This window comes from Dromaius novaehollandiae, chromosome 7 (genome assembly GCF_036370855.1).
Source record: "Dromaius novaehollandiae isolate bDroNov1 chromosome 7, bDroNov1.hap1, whole genome shotgun sequence".
Classification (NCBI taxonomy): domain Eukaryota; kingdom Metazoa; phylum Chordata; class Aves; order Casuariiformes; family Dromaiidae; genus Dromaius; species Dromaius novaehollandiae.
The window spans coordinates 634079-656610 of NC_088104.1; the positions used below are offsets into that span (position 1 = coordinate 634079).

General features: G+C 45.1%; 1 protein-coding gene across 9 annotated transcripts in view; it reads right to left on the reverse strand.

Annotated features, from left to right (window-relative positions):
• Window positions 1-20843, reverse strand: part of TANC1 (tetratricopeptide repeat, ankyrin repeat and coiled-coil containing 1) — a 110277-nt gene extending 89434 nt beyond the window's left edge. For 4 of the 9 annotated variants that reach the window (XM_064514500.1, XM_064514497.1, XM_064514498.1 and 1 more), the window contains exons 1-2: window positions 19262-19427; window positions 18084-18151 (exon numbers count right to left, since the gene is read on the reverse strand). The gene's annotated coding sequence lies outside the window, so the exon portion shown is untranslated. Of the gene's footprint in view, window positions 1-18083; window positions 18152-19261; window positions 19429-20689 lie in introns of those variants that run through there. The other 5 variants (XM_064514501.1, XM_064514495.1, XM_064514494.1 and 2 more) reach the window with 4 other exon arrangements.
• Between the last annotated feature and the right edge of the window lie 1689 nt (window positions 20844-22532).

Genomic DNA, 22532 nt, shown 5'->3' on the forward strand with positions numbered 1-22532 from the left:
GAAATGAAAACAAAGGAAGAAAAAATTCCTCCACATTTTTGCTGTTTGTGATTCTCTCTTAAAACTCAGCAACTTCCTTACGTGAAAATATCTTCCAAGTACAGCTACTACCAGTAACAGATACTAACATCAGTATCACAGAGTTACCCCTCGTTTCACAATGATTCATAACGTCTGTTCACATTCATAACTTTTGTTCTACTTTCCTTAAAGGTTTCTGGCATGCATGTTTTATACACTGTACCTATTAGCGGGTTATTTTCAAAGATGGATCCAGTTCATCACTTCTGGAGAGGTCACGAAAACTCATACTATATTGTATGTAACCACCTCAGCCGATGCCCACAAACTCCACATTTACCTCCTTCCCAAAGCTGTACTGTTCAGTGTCCATATTTAAAACAAAATTAGAAAACAGTTAATATATATTTACAAAGAAGCAATGGGTGGAACATCTGAGCCATTCTACTGTTTGCACAGAAATACTCAGGTACTAAACACCTTTCAATGTAGGATTTATTAAACATAGCCTTCAAAAAAGTATTATTTTAAGAAGTGTCATATTATCTAAGCATCCCAAGATTCAGTCCTAAGGTTTGGCAGAAAGCTTTGTTCAGTGGCAATGCTTCCATTGCCTATAGACACAGGCAGAATTTAGTTCTTTACACACAGGAAGCTCCACTATTTTTCTTTTCGGACAAAGTCCAATTCCTCTAGCTTCACTGTGTTTTCAAACAAGAGGAGAACACAAAGAATACTTAAAGCAGCAAGGTGCTATTGATGTAAGAGAAATCAAGACTATAAGATAAGTGAAAATCTTTAAAAACTGTGACATTTCAGGTTGTCAATATCTAGCTTACAAGCAACACTGCAGTTTCCATTTGTTGCCTACTCGGTATTTTAATTATTATTAAACTTACTTTTGAGATACTCCACCTTCCCCCCACTTACCTGACACTCATGAAAGCTGCCAGTCTTCAAGAGGAGGCTGCAAGAGGACACAGGGGTTTCCAGGGTGCTTTTGCAGTAGCTTTTTTCCCCTCACAAGTCTGTTTTTTAGATGCGATTTCCCATATTCCATAGACATACGCATTCTGTCCTGCAATCACCTAGTTTTCTGCTATGCTACCATTTTACCCTACTGCTGATTATTTTGGCCAGTGTCCCTAAGATCTGCCACCACAAGGAAAAAGTAGGTCTCTCTGATCTACTGCCCAAAGATTCTTGGTCAGATTGTTGTTCAAGTGCCAAACACTGCAGAGATGATGGCGTATCAGTTTAAATTACTGCTCCCCAGCTATTTGTTACCGTCCCGAAGAGCTGAAGAAACTGATTTTGCCCTAAAGCAGATGAAGAGCACTCACAGAGTCAGGCAGATTAACTTCAAATGTCATGAGCACTCATTTAAACTAACATGAATGATTCAGCAACGATGTGGATGAAAAATCTTCAGGTGACTCATTTGTCTCTCTCTGCTTTGGGGATAAAGAGCACCAGTGCCAACTGAGGAGCTGTAAAATTTCAAGATCCACAGCTGTTTCTTCCATGAAAAAATGTGACCACATATCAACTGCAGACCAATTTATTTTTTCCTTTTTCTACACTGCTGAGTCCCTCCAGAGAAAACAGTATAAGACTATAACTTTCTACCCCTTCCCATTTCTTTTACCTTTTCTTCAGTTAAAATGATATGAAATAATTCTCATCCCTACTGAATTTACCTAATTTATCCTAGCTATTTAGGCTCCTTTCTGAACCTGCCCCCAGCTCCTCTCATTTACAAGATACTGCCAAATTCCTCAAAGGATCAAAAGATCCACTGTGCTCTCCAAATCTCATCTCATTTAGACTAACCCCATTCTCACCAGAGCCACTTTCTCTCTCAAATTTTATCTTTAGCTTCCACAGAAGCACACTACTCCTCTCTACCACTCCATTACCTTTTATTTCGGGATTCAATGAATTATCTTTCTTTTCCTCCAGCCTTGCAAGGCAGGAATATAGACCATGCAACAGAAAGGGAAGTTTTTGCTCCAGGGGCAGTAAGTTAGGTGGGTGTGGTTAGAGCAGAATAATGGAGGGTGGATAAGAGCACTCCTTGCTGTTTGCCTTCAGCAACAACCCTCACCTCAGTAAAAAAGGATAAAACAAAATGTTGGCCCTGCTCCAACTAGAAGATGACTATTTTCAAAGGCATGCTAGATAGAAATAAGGTCACAGGGTTAAAAAAAAAAAAAAAGTCCTGAAAAAAATGCCAGTATGAGAATCCCAGCTAGCAATCCTAGAAACTACTGGATGTCACAGAGATACTTTGTGCAGAGGCAGGAGTGAGCAAAGGAATGGAAATAAAGTATAACCATAGATTTTTTTTTTTCCTTCCTATTCTCATAATAGCCACTTTCATCCCATCCTTGCCCTTATCTTTCTCCATCCTACCTTGTTAAACATGGGAAGCAAAACAAACCTCTACTTAAAAATCAGTTAGGAAAAGGTCTAAATGCTAGGCAAAAAAGAACTCATCTCTTTCCAGCTGGCAGAACAGACACCCTACACACAATATGCTAGTGGAAAATCATAAACCTGAAGTGAGATAAAAACTAGGACAGAAATTGCCATTTTGGCTTCACTAGTATATAGAAAATGAAAGGAAGACAAAAATCATGCTAAAATCTTGACCTAACTCTTAGTAATCAAATCTTGTATTAATGAATAGTTGTGTGTTTATATTGTGTGCTTATGTTGTGACAGCACCCCCCTCTCCATGAAGCATGAAGATTAGGGACATAGAAAAAAAACGCGTCTCCAATTTCCCAACTGTCCTGGACACAGCCCTAATTTCCAGATGCGCATCACGAGCTCCCTGTGTAACACCACAGCCATTCACCCCAAAGAGCCAACTGCAGTGCAGAATGCATCCGTCTTACATTATACAGCCCGCAGTTCAGACAGCTTTTTTTAGGCAAAACAATCAGCCATTCTGCATCAGTTTATATCTGCTTCCTCTACACAGCTATGAACACAAACATCCTTTCCTGACCCACAAAAAATGAAGAATGGAATGAAGAACAAATGAAAAATGATGAATGAAATGAAGATCTAACAGAGTAAAAAGTGACAAACAGCACATCAGTGTCTATATTACTTGACCCAACATTTTAACAGACAGGATCTCTGGACTATCCAGGTATCATGCAGTTTGCCAGTACATTCATCACAAGAGATGACTGTCTCCTACAGTTCACCAATTCCTTAAAAAAAGAAAAAAAAACACGCTCAACAGACAGCCTTTGTGGTTTATCTTTGTGATTTATAACAAAGCAAGCTTTACCTGCTCCTGTTAAGCTACAAGTAATATTAAGGCATCAACAAGGTCTAGAAAGTTGGGTAGAGTTAGAGGCAGAAGAAACCACTCTAGGAGCAACAAATACATTTAGTGTTAAAGACAGGCAATAACCAAAAATAGTATCTACTTTGTAAATATCTACTACTACAAGATTGGCTACAAACTTTCTATACCAACATCAAAAAGCTTGGCCCTGCATCAAATCTGTGATAATTTTGAGCAGGATTTTCAAAGGGATTCAGCAACCTACTTCAGTTCATGGTTTCTCTCTTCCTTGTGCTGTGGCACAGGAAAGAAAAAGGTGTCTCCTAGAGGCTGAGGAGTGATGCCTTTATCTCACAAAAATTCTGAGCCCACTGACATTTCATTCTGTGCCTGCATGGCAAAGTAATTCCACAGCTGATTCAGAAACACTGCCTGGCATTTTGGATTCATTACACTTTAAAACTCACATCAGCTCTCTTCTGCTCTGCATGCCGTTTTCATGTTCTCCTTCACAGGAGACTGAATTTCATTTAGCAAACAGCAAAATGACATCATGACAGTTTAATTGTTATCAATCATTGGTAGAGGACATTTCTTTAAGATGGTTAGCGCTTCCTCACAAGATAGCATACACAATATTCGCCCACTGTCCTTATCCAAGACAGACTTGGCTAAACCAAAACTTAGTTTTGTTTGAATTGTTTCTATTCAGAAACCTCAGATGGAACAGACAAGTTCTCCAATGACATGATGGGGGAGTAGCCAAGGCTACATTCCTCCGCATGTCACCACTGAAAAGGCTGCAAAGCCCGCCCAGGGAGGTTGAACACCAATGATTTAAACCACCTCTCCAGGCTCACTGAATGTCATTAAAATCCATAAGCTAAACAAATGAACTACTGCAACTGAAAAAGGCAAACCACCCTCTGCTTGTTTATCGTGGCTTTGATACTACAGCTCTCAACAAAGAAATCAATATTTATTTCAACTGCATTAGAACTTCAGGGCAGAAAAAAGTTATCCCATGTAAAGGAATTTCATACTATAAAACACAAGAACATTTTTATTACAAGAAAACTTCAAGCTAAATGAATAGCAAGGGGGATAAAGGTATTAAATTTCACCCCTAACTTGCTTCTAAATACTACAGATGTAACAAATCCAACATAAAACTAGTTATGTGCTTGTACATACTAGCATGGAGTCCAGTTGCCAGATTTAAGATGTATATTTGTAACCGGAACTTGCAAAGCAGCCACTGTAACATTTGAGTCTTGTTTTTTCTCCCCAGCAGAAAGCTCTTATCAGCCTCATATTAAAAAAAAGCAACAAAAAACCCCACAGACTGTCTATTCTGAGACCGGACTTAGCCAAAACAAGTAACATTTTGAGAATTTTACTGAAGTGCATTGGTAAGCTAAGGTAGCTCTCAAAACAGTACTCTAGATAATATATATTTAAAAAAAAATAAAAAGGACTTCAAAGAGATCTAGCACCACAGCTCTTTTTTGGACATGATTAAAATAGCACATGGGTTAACTTCCGTATTTGTTTGTCTACAAAGCTACACACAACAAAGCAGCAAAGCAAAACAAGACCAAAGAAAAAACATTACGCAGCTCCAGATTAGAAGAAATTTTGCTGTACCTCAAAAAGTAACATGATTCTACCACTGGACTAGACATAAACAGGCAGCATGCCCATCTAGAATCACGTTATAAAAGAGAACTTTTTTTATACCTAGAACACTAAACACCAAAACCTAAACATAAAACACTGCCTGCTGCATCTACAGCCCTATCGCTTTGTTATGTAAAAGGTAACTGAATTCCAAAGACCTGTAACAGAGGAAGTGATGGTCCTTTTAGAAAAAGGAAAACTAACTCCCTAAAAATGCTGAATAAAAAGTCTTCTCACACAAAGCCAAAGCAGGCACTAGTGAAACCTGGGAGTATCTGACTAGTAAATCCAAATGACTCAAGGAAAATACTGTAGGACACCATACTAGATTATGTGTCTAGTGTCTAGAAATGAAGGCTTCTTCCATTATTTTTTTCATCCATTGAAAAATGAATTCACAGTAAGCTGTGAAGCTATATTTTCCTCATAAAATTGCCTTATGCAACAACAGGAAAGGGAACCAACCAAAACACTGCTGAATTTACAGAGCACTATACACAATCTGCCAAAACTCACCACCCCACAGTTCTCTTTACAGCGACTTGAGCTCTAAGCCTAGATCTAGATATTTCACAGGTCGTATCACTAGAGATGCTGAGAAGATCCCTCAAAAGAGGAAAGATCTTGGAGATAATTTACGCTCGATCTGCTGAGGGATGTGTATCTTGAAAACATAACATGGAAGTGAGTCTACAAATGGAGGGGAAAGCAATACAGCTCCCTGCAATTTCTCCAAGCTGGTGCATCATCATTTCTGTTATGTGCCATTATTTGAACTTTCACACCTATCTTGAAACCAAAGCTAGGTCTATTTCACTACATACATTAAGGAAACTATATACGCAAAGTTACCACTGTTATTAATAAGAGTATCAACCCCATCAGAGTGAAGCAAACTGACAAGACTGCGGTTTTGCTGGTATTAACTATTTCTACACTACAGGCTTCCACATGCATAACTGCAACAGTCACAATAACTTTTCTTCACCTTTCTAGCCTAGGAGTTTCTCTTGATACAGCTATGTTACTTAGGGATGTGAAAAAGCATGACCCCGTAGCGTAACTATCCAGCATGACCAACGACTGCAATAAAAGAGCTTTTTGACAAACCCAGCAACAGACAAAGCAATGCTGTTGAAGTTAGTATTATGTCCAGACCATAGAAAAGGTGGCTTTTCTATCACCATAGCTACTTTCCAAGTTTTCAATTAATCTAGTATGCACATTAATAAAGACAGATTTACTCCCTTGAGTGACAGTAAAATGGTGTTGCTACAACTTAAAGCTTTTTTCTGTTTTAGTTCTGTAACAAATTTAGTTCCATCCAGATCTCCTATACTCTACATCCATTCTACCAGGTTTTTTCAGGCATTTTTCTTTGCTTGTTCATGGAATTTTCTTTCCTTCCAGAAAGCAAAAATTGTCCTTTTTCCTCTTTCTGTTTCGCTAGTAATTCTCTCTGAACACTACAGGTCTCTCACTCTTTATTTTAGACATCTATGCCCAACAAAGTTCTGCATGTTCTGGTCTTTCTTTTCCTCTCTGTAATACCTATCTTCAGAAATTATGGGGCAGTGTGCTTTCTGTAACCCTTAATCACAAAATATCAGGTCTTGGCTACCTGGGACTCAGCCACTCACTTTTGCCAGAAAGCAAATACAGAGCTCCATGCACACGCTACAAAGGATACGTTATATACTTCCTGTTTCACAGGCCTAAAAACAGAGATGAACATATCTATTATTAAAATGATTCTGACTTTTTTTTCATTAGGATACATAGCTTCCGGCCTCAATTACTAGAGGTAGAGTTGTATGTGTGCAACAAAGACTTGAAATATATCCATGATGACAAAAAGCAATCACACTTGTTAACACTTTCATGGTTAGGGTAGAGCCATACAAGGAAATCTTAAAAATTATAAATAAAATACAAACAGAATTACTTCCTTCAGAGACTGCAACTCCCTAAATGGAATTTTTCAAAAAACGCATCTTAAAAAAAAAGGAAAAAAAGAAGAAAAAAGAAAAGCAATGATGCAACTCCTAAGTGACCGTAAAACCAGAAAACAAGCATGAAAACCAGGCTCATAAACACACTGGGACATTTATCCTGCACACGCACACACACGCGCACACGTATAAAGCAGTAACCTAAGCAGATAAAATCCCAAGTTCGCTAATCTCCTTTAACGTTAACATTCCTTAGGCTGTGCGGAAACTTAGACATTTAAGCCACAGAACCTAGAAGACACAGAAGGAATCACAGTATGTCCTAGGCACTTACACATACTGCATGTATGCATCTTCTGCTCCCTCGGAGCGTCTTAGCTCCTCAGCATCTTTAAATGTTACAGTTCATAACAGTTGCAATAGTTCCTGCAACAAGGGCAGTAACCTTATTTCCATTTTACGAAGAGAAACAAAAAAAGTTTGCTCACAGTCGTAGTGGCTGAGTCTTTACAAGACGGCCAAAGAGGGCAGCAGTACATTCCTGCTCCATCGTGTCAGCTGTGGTATCTGAACACTCAGTGACCCGATTCAACTCACTAACCTGGCACGAAAAGGTAGCTTTATATGTGCTTACAGAGCTGCGCTGAGGGGTCAGATGAGCAACAGAGCTGGCACAAGAGCGCAGATACGGAAGGAAGGAGAACCACTCCTTTGAATCCCAGCAAACTGTTAGATTGGCTCAGCTATCTCCCGAAATCTCACCCATAGGAATGTGGCAAAGCAAAAACGTTACCCTCCCTGCTTCCTATCTCAACTCGTGGGATGCTATCTCTTCCTGTCTCTTATAAAATGCAAATCTTCTGCTTTTAATTACTTGATTATGCTATTTTATATACAAGACTTAGGCACTCCTCTACAGTGTAAACTACAAGAAAAAACTCTAACATCCATGTTCTTCCTACTTGTCTTTCCTTAAAGCACTTTCTATTATAAGGTATAACGCAGTAGCATTAAGAGACCTTGTTAAAATAAGATCTGTATGAACACTTATGAAAGGTATTATCAGCCACAAGGGATTTACAAGCCAGCCTCCAATCCTGTGTCAATTCAGCATGTGTGCACTCTCTTCACGTAAGCCTACTGAAATCAATGAGATTACTCACACGAACGAGATATGTGCTTCAGTTATTTTCCCTTGCCCACAGTAAGCCCACAACAGAGCTCAAACTGAGGACGAGAACGTATGTGGAACACCCGCAGAAAGATTAAGGGCTTGCCTATACAAGGTGTAAAGTGTTTCACATTCACACTCTGCCTTGTTTTACAGTAATTCCCCTTTGTAGACAGGATCTTACATGTTCTTACCAAAAATACTAAATACTTGGCAAGCCCATATTTATTAAAATTTTACAGTTGTCCTGTAGCTTTCAGTAATTAAACAGCCAAGCACCACCAAGAACCCATAATGCAGACAATCCCTCCACAGGCAAGTGTTAAAAAGAAAAAATAAAAATCACAAGCAGAATTTAACTAGCAGTGGAAACTTGTATCCTTTAAAAAAATTAATTACTCATTAAAATCTTAGAGCTCTCAAGATCTTCACAACAGTTTGCCAAGATGGTATGTACTGCCTCACTTTAATAAACTAGTTAGTGGGATGTTTGCAAGTCCTGCGTAAACCAAATGAACTGAGTTCACTGATTTTTAAAGAGAATAGATGCAACAGTAACAGACTGAAATTAACAAGATTCACTTAGTTCCAGTGCTGTCAAAACCCCGTGGGCGGAAATGAAAACCGCAAGAATCACAGTTCAGTTTTTCTCCTGGGTAAAACCATGGGCTGAAGAAGGAAAAAGGATTTTTTAAAGCTCTCCCTCACCAAAACAAGGCCCACTAAGGAGGAAAGTATTTGTTTTTCCCTATTACCAAACATGGTGAAAATAGGAGAAAAAAAGTAGAAAGAAAAAGATCTAACTGCTACCAGTTAAGGGACACTGCTGGATTTCTTAGATGCCAGTTAGCCAGATTCTTTATGAAACAAAGCACCCGGGGAGAACACAACTAATAAAATAAGCTCTCTCAGGTTACCCACTTCCTCAGTGCGATCCAATACGCAGCTCTGGTGGTACACGCTGCTGCACAGGATGCCGGAGCCTTGGGAAAAGCCTCCTTAACAAATCTCTCAGTGTATCCCTCTGGTGAAGACTTTTACAAAGCTTTGAACTCTGGCAGAACAAAGTAACTTAATGTCATTTTTTGCTGTCCTATCTGCAGTGCCTTTCAGAGACAAAGTGCAGAGTTATTGGTCACAGAAAAATAAAACATTAAGTAATCTTTTTTTCCCAGACATTCAAAATATGCCTCATTCCTCTGAACGAATGTAAAACTTTTTATAAAGTGCTCCAGGCACTCATTGATCAACCTGCTGAAAAGTTACAGAAAAAAATATCTGCTGCATTATCAGAATGGCACAAATAATAGTTTAGACACAGAATAAACAAAGAAAACCCTATGCACACCAGCTCTGCATTCCCAGATTTTTAGGTATATCAGTCAATTCTGAAATAGTACCTTCATTTGTAATATGTTAGTACGTACACGCTAAAAAGCACAACGTTCCCACTCCATTCTACTTCTGCCACCAACTACAATTTAATTAAGGCCAAAGGGAAATTTCTCCCCAATTTCTTCCCACCGTTTCTTCAACTTTTAAAAGTAATTCTGTCAAAGACTCCATGCTAGTAGTGGGAATGTGCTGAAAATTTTGTCATGGCAAAAGCATGTCTACAGTTTGTGGCAGTAACATTCCTCCCTCTTCTCTTCAAGCTTTCAATTTCTGGCAAAAATTTTAGAAAAATCCAGAAACTCAGCCTTTACTAAAGCAAAAAAAATCCCTTTTTGACCTCAATGGGAATTTAGCTGAGTGTAAAACAGAGCTTGGAGCATACTAACTAAACTATCCACTCAACACAAAGGCATTTCTGGTGTAAACCACAAAAACAGTCCCCTTCCAAAATTCACATTGCAAGTATTCTGTTTTGTCTTTTTGGTTAACACACAGACACCCTCTAGTAACTTCGATCTCATTCAATTTCAGAAAATAAATGTCATATTTTGCTTCTGTTTATCTTTACTTTTGATACTGCTCAAATCCTAATCTGTTACAGTATGGTCAGAAATGTAGATCTGAAGGAAAGGACAACTATTAAGAAAGAAACAGATCAATTCCTTTGTAAATGGCTGAAACAGAAAAAGCATAATCTTTAGACTGCTCAAATTCTAACATTTTTCCAGATCACAGAACAGTTGAGGTTGGCAGGGACCTATGGAAATCATCCAGTCCAACCTCCCTGCTCAAGCTGGGTCCCATAGAGCACATTGCCCAGGACTGTGTCCGGGCGGCTTTTGAGCATCTCCAAGGATGGAGAGTCCACGACCTCTCTGGGCCACCTGCTCCAGTGCTCCGTCACCCTCACAGCGAAGAGGCTTCTCCTCGTGTTCAGAGGGAACTGCCTGTGTTTCAGCGTGTGCCTGTCGTCTCTCGTCCTACCGCTGGGCACCGCTGAAAAGAGCCTGGCCGCATCCTCTTCACACCCTCCCTTCAGATACTTACACACCCGACAAGGTTCCCCCCTCGGTCTTCCCTTCTCCAGGCTGAAGAGTGCCAGCTCCCTCAGCCTTTCCTCAGGAGAGATGCTCCAGTCCCACCGTCACCTGAGGAGCCCTTCGCTGGACTCACCCCAGTAGCTCCCCGTCTCTCCTGTACTGGGGAGCCCAGCACCGCACACAGCGCTCCAGGTGCGGCCTCCCCAGGGCTGGGCAGAGGGGCAGGATCACCTCCCTGCGCCTGCTGCAACGCTCTGCCCGAGGCAGCCCGGGACGCCCTCGGCCCTCTTGGCCACAAGGGCACACTGGCTCGTGGTCACCTTGTCCCCCAGGACTGCCAGGTCCTCCTCCGCAGAGCTGCTTCCCAGTGCCAGCCCCAGCCTGCCCTGGTGCAGGCGGTTGTTCCTCCCTGGGTGCAGGACCCTGCGCTTCCCTTCCTTGAACTTCACGAGGTTCCTCTCCACCCCGCTCTCCAGCCTGTCCAGGTCCCTCCGAAAGGCAGCACAGCCCCTGGGGGACCAGCCACTCCTCCCAGCTTTGTGCCACCAGCCAACGTGCTGAGGGTGCTCTCCGTCCCTTCATCCAGGTCACCGATGAAGAACTGGAACAACACGGACCCAGTACTGACCCGGGGGGACGCCGCAGGCTACAGGCCTCCAGCTAGACTTTGCACCACCGATCACAGCGCTCTGAGCTCTGCCACTCGGACAGTTCTCAACCCACCCCACCGCCCACTCATCCGACCCACGCTTCCCGAGCTTGCCGCTGAGGGTGTTACGGGAGAGGGTGTCAAAAGCCTTGCTGAGGTCAAGACAGACAACATCCACTGCTCTCCCCTCAACTGCCCAGCCAGACATTCCATCATAGAAGGCTATCAGGTTGGTTAGCATGACTTCCCCTCGGTGAATCCATGCTCACTATTCCTGATCACCTTCTTATCCTTCACATGCTTAGAGATGGCATCCAGGATGAGCTGCTCCATCAGCTTTCCAGGGATTGAGGTGAGGCTGACTGGCCTGTAGTTCCCTGGATCCTCCTTCTTGCCGTTTTTGAAGACTGGAGTTACATTAGCCTTCTTCCAGTCCTCAGGCACCTCTCCTGTTCTCCATGTCCTTTCAAAGATGACTGAGAGTGGCCTAGCAATGACGTCTGCCAGCTCCCTCAGCACTCGTTGGTGCATCCCATCAGGGCCCATGGACCTGTGGATGTCCAGTTTGCCGAAATGATCTTTAATCTGATCCTCCTTGACCAAGGGAAAGTCTTCCTTTCTCTAGGCTTTCCCCCTGGTCTCCAGGGTCTGGGATTCCTGAGGGCTGGTCTTAGCAGTAAAGACTGAAGCAAAGGCAGCATTCAGTATCTCTGCCTTCTCTGTATCCTTCGTCACCAGGGCCCCTGCCCCATTCAGTAGAGGACCCACATTTTCCCTAGTCTTCCTTTTGTTACTATGTATTTAAAGAAGCCCTTCTTGCTGTCCTTGGCATCCCTTGCCAGATTAAGCTCCAAAGGGGTCTTGGCCTTCCTAGTCCCATCCCTGCATACTCGGATGATGTTCCTATATTCCTCCCAAGTGGCCTGTCCCTGCTTCCACCTTCTGTACACTTTGTGCTTATGTCTGAGTTCTGCCAGGAGCTCCCTGTTCATCCATGCAGGTCTCCTGCCCCCTCTGCTTGACTTCCTGCTCACCGGCATGCACCGCTCTTGAGCTTGGAGGAAGTGATCCTTGAAAATTAACCAGCTCTCTTGGAACCCTCTTCCTTCTAGGGCCCTATCGCATGGGATTCTTCCAAGAAGGTCCCTGAAAAGGCCAAAGTTTGCTCTCCTGAAGTCCAGGGTTGTGATCCTACTTTTTGCCCTGCTTCCTCCTCGCAGCAGCCTGAATTCCACCACCTCATGGTCACTGCAGCCAAGGCTGCTCCCAACCTTCACATCTCCAGTCAGCCCTTCCTTGTTTGTTCGTACAAAGTCCAGGAGCGCACCGCTCCTCGTTGGCTCCTCCATCACCTGTGTCAGGAAGTCATCATCAGCGCTCTCCAGGAACCTCCTGGATTGCTTGCGCCTTGCTGTGTTGTTCCTCCAGCAGACAGCAGGGTGGTTAAAGTCCCCCACGAGAACCAGGGCCTGTGACCGAGAGGCTAGTTCCAGCTGCCTGTAGAAGGCCTCATCTACTTCACCTTCCTGATCAGGCGGACTGTAGCAAACACCCACAGCAGTGTCACCCACGTTAGTCTGTCCTTTAATCCTCACCCATAAGCTCTCGACCTGCTCATCATGCACTTCCAGGCAGAGCTCCATACATTCCAGTTGCCCTCTCACATAAAGGGCGATTCCTCCATCTCGCCTTCCTGGCCTGTACTTCCTAAAAAGCAGGTGGCCATCCATGGCAGCATTCCAGTCATGCGAGCTATCCCACCATGTCTCTGTGCCTGCACACAGATCTCTAATTCTTCCTGTTTATTCTCCATGCTGTGTGCATTTGTGTACAGGCACTTCAGAGAGGTATTTGAGCATGCTGATTTCCTCGGAAGGGTGCAAGAGGATTCCCCATAGTCTTGTCTTGTAGGTACTTCCTCAGCTGCATGGAATTGCTGGAGGTATCCCCACTTGAGCCCTGTTTTGCTGACTGCATGGTCTCTATAACTCTCCCCTTCGCCCATCTTTCCTAGTTTAAAGCCCTCCTTACCAAACAAAGCTGAAGCAGTTTAACCTGGACTCCATATTTTCCAGCAATTAAATCAGCTGTTTTAGGTGCAATAGCTCTGAATTTGACTTGTAAGTACCAGCTTTTGACAAGCTGTAGACATTTAATAAATGATACCTAATTGTTTTAAGTACGTGGCAGCACAGTGCCACTAAAAGCAAAAACTATATTTAAAGATGCAAAACTATTCTCAACTAAACAGGGCTCCCCACAGTCTAACTCTAGCCATATAGCTGCAGAGTTCACATTTACACATAAACATACACATCAAACCCTTTCTTTCAGGGCGTTTCCTGTGCTGTTAACAAGTTCCAGCTTTCTTCCTGCTGAATCCAAATTTAACCAACTAAGATCTAGTCTAAAAAAAAAAAAAACCCACCATATGATACACACAATGCCAATACAATGCAGCAACTGTCTTACTTGTCTCTCTGTTTTTAAAACTATTAATTACCAATTATATGAAATATGCAACAAATAGGAGTCCTTCACCCTTTTGCCCTACACATTTCTGAAACTGCACTTTGTATGCTACTAAGTACAAATGACAACAGGCATTGATACTCTTTGCTAATTCAATAAATTTGTGTAAAAATGAATGACCTTTGTGGAGGAAGTCTTAAGTTCAACTAGAAGCCAGACTGCTCAATATGCCCAAGAGCACTTTGCTATCTGTTAGAGGAATAATGAAAGCACTAGCTTGGATTAAACAAACAAACAAACAACTCCTCACAAAATCTTCAGATTTTGTTACAAACATGCTAATTCTCTAAAATATTTTAATTATATATTTCTCTTAGCTAGATTATTCCCCAATAAAAAGAACAAAAAATCCACATATTAAATTTAATTTTAAGCAAGTAACAACATCGCTTTAAAATTCTGGCTTTTACGCATCTATCTGAATGTCTCATGCACAGAAAAGGATGCCACCCTGAAGGGGGAATATACAGGTGGTGGTGGGGAAATGGGAAGAAACAACTTTAAATTAAGGAGGTTCAACATTAAAGCTACTGACTTCAATCATGAACTCAGACATCATCATTGTTGCAAGAAGAATTTGCCTACGTGGTCACTTGAGACTATCCACAGAAGTCATTTCTACTCCATCAGCAGGACTATTCTACCTTCCAAATCATTCATTCACCTTGCATGTTCTTCTTTGATAGGTTGTCTTACAATGTTGGAATATGATGCATCTTTTCTAAAAAAAAGATGTTAAATTTGAGTAATGCTTCGATCACTAATCGGAAGGCAAATTTATCTATTTATTTAAATTAGAACAAGAACAATTCTACTGTATTCTGTGAAATTTTTCCTTCTTTAATACCGCCCTGTATTTTACAAATCTGAAACATGGAAATATGCATATATAGATAATTCACAAGTTCCAAGTTTAAGGCAACATCACGAATTTAAGATGACTGATAAATACTGTAAGCACAGAAGGTACAAAGCTACTGATAGGTATTCTGCACCTTTCTGTGCCTTTTTTTTTTTTTAGGATCACTAGAACTAAAACTTACTGTTAGTTTTCTGATTTAGTACATTTTTAGACATAGCTGATTTTACCAAGGGACATGAGGAAGAACTAGATTACTTCAAGATCCCTTTCAGTCCTATTGTTAAAATAGTTTTGATGATCTAGATTGCAGAATTGACTGGGAAGTACTTCACCAGACCAGGCAGTGCTTCACCAAACAGATCACCATTCAAGAAATTATAAAACACAACTGCTACACCTTTGACACACATTATTTGCAGGAAAAGTTCAAATGTGTTAGTGAAATTTTTCACCTCTTGCCTTTCTTCTAGGTTAAAAAAAAAAAAAAGGGGGCGAAGATCCACACAATGACTTGTTGAACATTGCCACCAACTTCGACAATATCAACATCCTAAAAATTCTTTGTTTGATCTCAGACGTCTAGGTCTCTGCTAACCACAATGCAAAGAACTACTTATTTAATGGTATCACTGAACTGATCCATGTTTAAGACTGAGCGAGATTCCCCAGCTGAAAACGTAACATTCCTTTGCGTATGCAGTCTATGAGACTTAGTAAGGTTTCCTCCGTGAACATTTAAGAATTGGCATCCCATGCAACAGACACCAATGAGACTCTTCAGAACTGTAAAACTGGCTGATCGGCAAGACATTTCACCCAACAACCTATGAGAATGTCTTTCAAACTGACACCCCAGTTAAAAAACATTATTTCAGATCAAGGAGAGAAAGGAAATTAAGAGAAATACTAAGCTGGAGTTGGCTCTGTCTCAGGAAATAAAACACGTATTCTAGCAACTACTCCAAATCCCACAATGGAGAAATACCTCTAGCAGAGGCTTCTTGTTGCCTAGTCTCTGCTTCCAGCTTTTTATGAATATCACCTAGGCAGCTGAATGTCTCCACACATTATATAGGGATGCAAGCACTTATGTTGGTATCCTACTGCTTAGTGGATGCTACGAGCAAGATACTGCAGAGTTTAACACTCCAGTGCCGAAGTATCTTTATGGATTAAGCTTACAGCTTAACAGACCCCCTTTCAACAAGGGGATAGGAGGAAGCAAAAACAGAATTCCTGAAACAAAATCTGAGAAACAGAATATCAAAAAGTTAAAGCCATTATGTTAACATGAACTACAATGGGTATGTTTCAAGATGCAAGAGTGACAAGGATGGATGAAAAAGGAATCTATACAGTTATATATCATCTATTCAGTACAGAAGCCTGAAATAACTACAAGGCAAACTTTGCAGGATTAGTTTCTTTATGAAGATGAGAGACAGGAAAAAAAAACAGCAGGACAGCTCAGCTGCAATAAGGAGATCAAAGGTGGGGTATTTTGCTGAAGCACGAATTTGGATGGCAATATACCTATGTTCTAATTGCGATTCTGCCACAGACTTTCCATACTTATATTGTCTCCAGTCTATGTAAACAGGGAAGGTACCTTGCACTGGAATCCTGAAGGTGTATGGTGAGACTAAATACAGAATAAAAAGTATCTCAGGATCTTTGCACTGTATTTTATGCTTAGATAAATACATCTAATCAGCTAAGCATGCTAAAATATCCTTCTAAAATTTCCTAATTACAATGAATATAAAAGGATTCAATCAGTCATCATAAATACTGAATGGGCAATTTTAAAAGGAGAGTAATTACAGCTATTGTAAAAATCATACACATTAATATTAGGCCATGCAATAGATATTCTGCATTAATTGGCAACTAATCCTTCTATTTACTTCCCTTTAGGACAAGATCAGAGAGTTTAAGACTCCAACGTAACAAAATGGTTTTTTACAGGACACTTTTAAAACTAAAGTTAAATACAAAATCAAACACACTGTGAGGCTCATCCACTGTTCTAGTGTTTGCTTTTTTTCAGACTGATGTTATACTATGTCTTATTTGTTGTTACTCAGAAGTTGGCAAGTTTTCTAACAGCGGTGCCTACCGTACATGAACATAATTTTAAAACAAGGCTTTATGCATTTGTTAGGTCATACGTGTTTCTCCTTTTCCATTACCACAGTTTCGTGGCAAATAAACTCTCCAACCCCCACGTTAAGTCAAAGGAGCTGAAAGCAAACAAAAACCTAAGCTTTTCCCCCCATTTTCTACAAAACATGAAAATGTAGCTCCTGACAGAGTTTTCAACACCACCTTGTAATCAAAATAGCATCTTTACAGAAAAATCTTCAGTTTAAAACCATTAATATAAATTTCAACTTACAGATGTGTTTATGGGTGCCATTACGAACATCCAACAGAACCAGACTGACATTCTTACACACCCTAGAGTTCGATGGCTTGCTGATTAATCTTTCATCTCCAAAGAAGGATTTAATCCTAATGACAGTGTGAAGTTCAGCTAAAGAAAAACAATTCTGCTAAGATTGCTTAGCTGTCTTCAAAATTATATACTTGGATCACAAAGTTGCTATGGCATCAACTTCAGGTCTGTGGTTAGACACACAAAATGTCTTTTTCCTACAGACTGTTATGGGAAGCTGAGCAACTCTGGCTACGAAGCAAACATTTTGGCTCTATAGTAGACATAATTTATCATCGTTTGGACATTCCAATGGTTAGTGAAACTAAGAAAGCAAGACAACTAGCACTTTAGAGCATCCATCTAAACGAAGCTCTAAATACATTTCTCTAGCAATCGCAAACAGATATTGTGTCCACTTATTCACCGTCTTTACAAGTATGATACAATGTCATGACACTATTTTCCATCACTTAACTGTCAGATCAGAACAACTGGGAAATCTTTGAATATGTTCATTTTTGGCCGCTGCATATCAAATTACTGTGGGAGGAAATTCAGAAGGATGCAAGACACCACATTTCTTTCCCCTACTTCCCGGTACTTTTAATTTTGTAACTATCAGGATATTTTTAAGCCACAGCTATCAAAAATATGAGCTGAGGTAGGCTTTTTGCAAACAGCTGATACAGGATTATCCAGTATATGTCAGTGTAAGACTCTGAAGCAGTCTGGATAAGTAGAACACATTTAACATACTCTAAGGCAGTGCCTCTTGCAAATTGTTTTACATTCGGCAATCACATAAATCCAGTGCAACCCTTGGCCCCAAACTGTTGCTTTACAATTGTAAAGCAGCAGCAGTATTTGCCTCATCAAACAGAAAACCTGGCTTCTAAAGTAGACCAAAAGTGCCACTTTCGCATTGCCACAACAAGGGAAAAACTGGATGGGTACAAAGCAGAGGACACAGTAGGAGGGGACCCATCAATATCACACTGAAGGTGATCTAAACCCTCTTTTTTATCCAGGCTCACCTCCACAGAAAGATGTCTTCAGTTACATTCTATTTTGGGGAACATTCATTTAGGACCCAGGATACTCCCTGCCAAATAAACATACAAGTATATATTTGAATGTGCTTTATGAGACCACAGACAAACCAGTCAAAACTACTGAGAATTCAGAAAGCCTTATAAAGTATAAAATATATACTATTATTTCACGTGATTAGTATTTCAACTATTAAGAGACAAATCAAACTATCTTTATATTATTTTATTTTAGAAGTTATAGCAAGCGACACTGAGAACCACAAATGTAGGACCGCTCTATTTTAGCGGTCAAAATGAGAGCATTACAAACAAGATCACTACACCACAGAGGGGGGCGCACACATGCGGCCCCCTCAATACCATCAATTTTTAAATCTAAAAAGGTAGATAACGAAACATATCTGTTCTTCCCCGCTCTGCCCAGAACACTTCACACATATTTGGTTTCCTTCCTGACAACAGATCAGGACATGTCACCTGACTCAGTAACGCACAACTATCCTTGCCGTGTTAGTTCATTACTAAAGAAACAAATACAGTATGTTTCTGTTTCTTCGCTGGGTCTTCTTCAAATGTTACTACTAAAGTAATCGCAAGGGAACCAAGTCCTCCTGAAAGCAAGAATTTTCCCATAATCAATGGCAGTAAAGTACCCGAAACCGCGCCGCTTCGCCCCAGCCCGGCCCTCCGCAGGGTGAGCGAGCCGCCCGCGCGGGGAGCCCTGCCCGGCCGCGCACGCAGCTCCAGGCCGCGCCCGCGGGCCGCCGGGTCGCGCCCGCCGCAGCCCGCCCAGGGGCCCGGTCCGGCCCGGCCCGGTCCCGCCCCGCCCCGGCCGCCGCCGGCCCCCGCCCCGCTCCCTCCGGCCTCCTCGGCCGCCCCAGGCCGCGCCCCCGCGCGCCGCTCCTCTCCCTGCCCCCCCGCGCCGGCCGCGGCCCAGGCCCCTCCGTCCCGCGCGGGGGCAGCGCCGGGCGCCGCCTCGGCCCGCGGCCCCGCGGCCGCCTCACCCCCGCCCGGCGCGCGGCCCGGCCCCGCCGCCCAACACAAAGTTTCGCACGCGGCTGCCGCCGCCCGCCCGCACAGCCCCGCACAGCCCCGCACAGCCCCGGCGGGCAGGAGGCGCGGGGCGCGGCAGGGCCCGCACCGCGACGGGACGGAGTTACCTCGGCGGGCGCCGCCGGCTCCCCTGGCTGCGGGCGCCTCGGCTCGGCGCGGCGCGGCGCGGGCAGAGCTCCTCGGCGGCCGGGCAGGCGCGTCGGCGGGATGAGCTCACTGGGAGCGGGCGGCGGCCCCGCCCCGCGCACCCCCACGGCCGTCCCTCCTCGGCACCGGCGCCCGCGGGGCGGGAGCGCCCGCGCCGGGGCGGAGCGCAGCGCGGGCACGGGCTGACCCTCATGGCAGCGCTGCACAGCCCCGCGCTACAGCCCCTCACCACAGCCCCTGGCTACAGCCCCTCACCACAGCGCCGCACAGCCCCGCGCTACAGCCCCTCACCACAGCCCCTGGCTACAGCCCCTCACCACAGCGCCGCACAGCCCCGCGCTACAGCCCCTCACCACAGCGCTGCACAGCCCCACGCTACAGCCCCTCACCACAGCGCCGCACAGCCCCGCGCTACAGCCCCTCACCACAGTGCTGCACAGCCCCACGCTACAGCCCCTCACCACAGCGCCGCACAGCCCCGCGCTACAGCCCCTCACCACAGCGCCGCACAGCCCCACGCTACAGCCCCTCACCACAGCCCCTTATCACAGCCCCACGCTACAGCCCCTCACCACAGCACCGCACAGCCCCGTGCTACAGCCCCTCACCACAGCCCCTTATCACAGCCCTGCACAGCCCCGCGCTACAGCCCCTCACCACAGCGCTGCACAGCCCCTGGCTACAGCCCCTCACCACAGCGCCGCACAGCCCCGCGCTACAGCCCCTCACCACAGCGCCGCACAGCCCCGCGCTACAGCCCCTCACCACAGCCCCTGGCTACAGCCCCTCACCACAGCGCCGCACAGCCCCTGGCTACAGCCCCTCACCACAGCGCCGCACAGCCCCGCGCTACAGCCCCTCACCACAGCCCCTGGCTACAGCCCCTCACCACAGCGCCGCACAGCCCCGCGCTACAGCCCCTCACCACAGCGCCGCACAGCCCCGCGCTACAGCCCCTCACCACAGCCCCTGGCTACAGCCCCTCACCACAGCGCCGCACAGCCCCGCGCTGCAGCCCCTCACCACAGCCCCTTATCACAGCCCTGCACAGCCTCGGGCTGCAGCCCCTCATCACAACCCCTCACCACAGCCCCGCACCACAGCCCTGCACAGCCTCTGGCCGCAGCTCCTCATCGCAGCCCTGCACAGCCTCGCGCCGCAGCCCCGCGCCACAACCCCTCGCCGCAGCCCCGCGCCACAGCCCCTCACCACCACCCCTCGCCACAGCCCCGCACCACAACCCCTCATAACAGCCCCGCACAACCCCTCGCCACAGCCCCGCACCACAACCGCTCTCCACAACCCCTCCCCACAGCCCCGCACCACGACCCCTCGCCACAACCCCTCGCCACAGCCCCGCGCCTCGGCCCCACCGCGCCGCCCCTCACCACAACCCCCTCCCGCGCGCCGGGGGCGGCCTCCGCGCAGAAGCGCGCCGGGGCAGCTGGGGCGGTCCGTCCGCCGCGCCGCCAGGGTGCCACAGCCGGGCGCGGAGCGCAGCAGCGCGGGGCGGGGTGGAGCGGGGCAGGCTGCCCGGCGGCGGGGCCCGTGCGGGTGTGCTGCAGGGGGGTGTCGTCGTCCCCCCCCCGAGAATTTACACTTGTTCTCAGACACCTCGCAAAATGTCTCGTGTTTGGAAAAACATCGAAGCCTGCCTCGCCATCACCTCGGATGTGACGTCTCTCCGAAGCGCGGTTTGACTTCAGTTCCGACATATCAGTACCGCTACTCGAAACTTTTTGAACACTGCATCTACTCTACCATCCTTCTCTCGCGGTTTTGGCAGTCCGATAGAGTGGCAGCCATCTCAAACAGGCCAAGAACCTTGAACGTGCAGCTCGTGGCCACAGGACCACTGCCCTGGACGTGCAAGTGGTGTGGCCGTGGCCCGTCCTCCGCCACGCCATGCCGTGTGCCTCACGGGGACCGCCAACACCAGCCACCATGCCACGCCTCACGGGGACCGCCAACACCAGCCACCACGCCACGCCTCACGGGGACCGCCAACACCCAGCCACAACCCTGTGCCTCACAGGGACCGCCAACACCCGCCACTGCGCCATGCCTCACGGGGACCGCCAACACCAGCCACAACCCTGTGCCTCACGGGGACCGCCAACACCCAGCCACCACACCACGCCTCACGGGGACCGCCAACACCCAGCCACCACACCACGCCTCACGGGGACCGCCAACACCAGCCACAAACAACCCTGTGCCTCACGGGGACCGCCAACACCCAGCCACCCCCTGCGTGCTGCGCGGGGTCACTCGTGCTGCTTCACGGCGTTGTGAGCACACTTCAATTCAGCTTCTTTGTATCAATAATCAGAAAATTCATCATCGCTGATAAGATCCGCAAAGGACAAAGGCGGGTGGAACATTAACGATAACGGCAGACTATCTCTGAGCGTGATCTGAGCTACTTGTTAGACTGGGCCACAAAATGAGTTTAAGGCAGCAAAATTCAGAACACCTTGAGCAGGCGTCCGAGAGGAACGGGGTGCCACGACGCCGAGGGGGGGTAACCCGTCCTGGAGGCAGCGCTGTGAAAGGACCCGGCTGCAAGGGACGGGCGATTCCCCACGAGCGCTGCTCTGGCAAAAGAGACTGACGCATTCATTGCAGTAAGCAAAAGCTGAGAAATGATGTTACCTCCGAGCGTCACTTCGGCAAAACCAGCACTGCTGTTTCCGCCTCAGCATCCATACTCGAAGAAATGCTGAAAAACTAGGGTGCAGAAAAGAGCTGCAAAAATGATGTGAAGGCTGGAGATAATGCCTTGCAGTAAGAGTCTTAAAACGTCTAGCTCCTCAGAAGACAGCTGTGGTAACTTGATGATGATGTATAATTACAGTAATGGAGGAACAGCTAGACATTAAAGGCTCTTTAAACTTTTACAGTCCTCAGCTCAGGCATTTTCTAACCTCAGAGTTCAACTTTGCAATCTGAGCACTCATTTTCTGGAGTTTTCCTGTGTGTTTTCATAGATGATGTAATGAATCATTCCTGTTTGCCTTAGTTGCTTTTTTCACAAATATATTTACACTATTTTGTTATGTTTATTGTCATGCAAATTATTTTCTATTTTTGCCTTTATGTTTTGTCATCCCTAGAATATTTCCTCCCTCCCCCCCTTTTTTTTTTAAACAAAGCTTATTTCACCTGGAGATCATTAACAAAAGCATATGGCAATACTGATAAAAATAAATACCAAATCCTTTGTATCAA